Genomic DNA, 3,161 nt, shown 5'->3' with positions numbered 1-3,161 from the left:
CCAAGCATTGTATTAGCATGTGCTCTAGAACTGTTGTTCAGTATGGTAGCCACTAGCTACGTAAGGCTGTTGAACACTTCAAATGTGTCTGGTCTGTACTGAGTTCTGCACTAAGTGTAAAATGGCAAATTTTGGAGAATTAGTATTAAAAAGTATAAAATAACTCAGTAATTTCTTTATACTGATGACAACATGTTCAAATGGCTATATTTTGGATACACTGACTTAAATAAGCTGTGTTATTAATTTCGCCTGTTTGTTTTTTAAAAGGGTTACTAGACAGTTTGAATTCCACCTATAATCTGAATTATATTTTTTTCTAGAAAGGGATCAGCAAACAATGGCCTGCAGCTGAATTCAACTTGCCTGTCTTTGAAAAAAAGATTTATTGGAGCAAAGCCACAGCCATTCATTTATGTATTATCTATGGCTGCTGTTCTTGCTATAAGAGCAGCAGAGTTTAGTAGCCTTACAGAGATTCAGTGACCTGCAAACTGTAAGGTATGTACTATTTGGCCTTTTACAAAAAGTTTTCCAACCTCCTCATCTAGAACAATACATGGTATTAATGCAAGGAGTATGCACGAAAATTAAAATGTTAATTAAACCGCAACCAGAGACTGCAATATGCTGATCAGCCTTGGACCCAGGCCAAGAGGACAACTACCCTTCCCCTTCCTCACTGTATGTTTATATCAAAGGAAATGAGAACTAAAGAATGACATATAAACTGAATTTCCTGAACACTTGGCTTCCTCAGTGCTTTTACTGTCTCGCATTCACTCTCTGCCTCTGAGACAAGATCACACTGTCTGTGGAGTGTTACCCCTTTTCTAATATACTTTCCTTTTTGCTCTACTTTGCTGTGTGTGTCAAATTCTTTCTACACTCGCCGCCAAAGGACCTTCTTCTGTAGGTGTAGGGCTTGGTCTCCCCTTCACTTGGAGAAATTTGCCCTGTTGTGCATCAGTCTCTTCTTTGGTCCATGTGTGTTTTTCAGCCAATGATGTACTCTTTGATTGTCACTTTGTAGTATAATTTGAAGTCAGGCAGTGTGATCTTTATGGCCTTCCTCCTCCTCTCTCCCTCCCCCCTCCCAAGATTGCTTTAGCTACTTAGCAGTCTGTTAATTTTTCGTTTCTTTAAAGAATGATGTTAGGATTTTGGTAGGGATTGCATTAAATCTGTATATTGCTTTAGTTGATATGGTCATTTTAACTATGTTGATTATTGCAATCCATAAACACAAAATATCTTTTCATTTCTTTGTCTTCTTTCATTTTTTTAAAATAATGTTTTGTAGTTTTCAGTGAATAGGCCCTCACATGCTTTATTCTTTTTGTTGCAATTACCAAAGGATTTATTTCTGTTTCAAAAATTGCAATGTTAATAAAGGAACTTAATGGATTTTTGTATCTTGATTTTGTTTCCTGAAACTTTACTGTATTTGTTTATTTTTTCTAATAGATTTTGATGAGATCTTTAGGGTTTTCAATGTCATCTGCAAAATGACAGTTTAACTTTTCATTCCGATTTGAATGTCTTTTATTTTTTTCTCTTGCCTGATTGTTCTGGCCAATACTATATTGAATAACAGTGGTTCTAGTGGACAGCCTTGTCTTATTCCTGATTTTAGAGGAAAAGGTTTCCATTTTTCACCATTAAGTATGATATTAGCACAGGGTTTGTCAAATATGGCCTTTAATATGTTGAGGTACTTGCCTTCTATACCCATTTGATTGAGTGTTTTAATCATAAGTGGGTGCTATAAGTTGTTAAATGCTTTTTCTGCATCTGTTGAATAGTCATTTAACTTTTATCCTTTATTTTGTTTATGTGGTGTATCACATAGATCGATTTGCATATTTTGAACCATCCCTGTGCCCCTGGGATGAAGCTCACTTGATCTAGGTGTTAAATCTTTTAATGTGTTGTTGTATTCAATGTGCTAGTATTTTGTTTAAGATTTTTGTGTAATTTCATGTGAGTTGTTATCCTTACCAAGTTTTGGTATCGGGGTAATGTTGACCTCATAAAATGACTTCAGAAGTATTGCCCCTTCTTTAATTTTTTGAAAGAGTTTGAAAAAACAACAGGTATTAAATTATCGTTGAATATTTGGTAGAAATCACTGGAGAAGCCATCTGGTCCTTGACTTTTACTTTTGGAAAGGTTTTTGATGATTCTTTTAGTTTCCTTACTGTTGATCAATTTACTTACATTTTCCAGTACTTTATGACTCAGTCTAGGAAGGTTTTATATTTTTAAGAACTTGACAATTTCTTCTTGGTTATTGAATTAGATGGCATACAATTTTTCATGTTTCTTATATAATTATTTGTGGTATCTGTTATAACTTTTCTGATTTTTTATGTCTTTTTTTCTTACAGCGTTATTCTATTTCATCTTGAAGGACTGACCAGAGCATTATTGTAGGGCATGCCTAGTGGTAACTAGCTCCCTCAGCTTTTGTCTGGGAATATGTATTTTTGTCTCATTTTTGAAGGGCAGTTTTGTCAGATGTGAAACTCTTGTTTGACAAGTCCCCACCGTACCCCACCCCCAACTCAGAACTTTAAATATGTCATGCACAGCCTTTTGGAAGCTAAGATTTCTGCTGACAAATATATTGCTAATCTTATTAAACATCTCTAGTATGCTAAAAAGAAATTATTTTGTCTCCTGGTACTTTTAAGATTCCCTCTTTATCTTTCAACAATTTGATTAGAACATGTCTTGATGTAGATTTTTTGGTTACTTCTGTTGGACTCAGTCATATGGGATTATGGCCCCACTTAACTTTAATATGTCTTTGTGTTAACTAATTATATCTAATTTCAATGAACCTCTTTTCAAGTAAGGTCACATTCTCAGTTACTGGGGGAAAGTAACTGAGAATGTGACCTTACTTGAAAAGAGGTTAGCAACATAACTTCTCTGAGGAGACACAATAAAACCATGGATCATCCTCCAAAAGATATCATATTCTAAACATCTGTGCATCTGAAAAATCACTTGAACATATATAACACTGAAGGTGATGCAACTTAAGAAAGAGACAGAAATCCATAAAATTCATTAGAGACAGTAACAGTTTTATTTCAGTTATTGATAGATAAGAGACAGGAAATAATCAGTTATGTAGAAGAGAGAAAACATTT

General features: G+C 34.4%; 1 long non-coding RNA gene across 1 annotated transcript; it reads left to right on the top strand.

Annotated features, from left to right (window-relative positions):
• The first annotated feature begins 320 nt into the window (after positions 1-320).
• Positions 321-2,670, top strand: LOC120611015 (uncharacterized). The gene is made up of 2 exons (XR_005655058.1): positions 321-501; positions 2,391-2,670. It is a non-coding gene; the product is annotated as an uncharacterized LOC120611015 (long non-coding RNA).
• The last annotated feature ends 491 nt before the right edge of the window (positions 2,671-3,161 follow it).

This window comes from Pteropus medius, unplaced genomic scaffold (genome assembly GCF_902729225.1).
Source record: "Pteropus medius unplaced genomic scaffold, Ma_sr-lr_union100, whole genome shotgun sequence".
Classification (NCBI taxonomy): Eukaryota; Metazoa; Chordata; class Mammalia; order Chiroptera; family Pteropodidae; genus Pteropus; species Pteropus medius.
The sequence above is the reverse complement of the archived record's forward strand: the minus strand, read 5'-3'. Positions and strand labels throughout refer to the sequence as shown.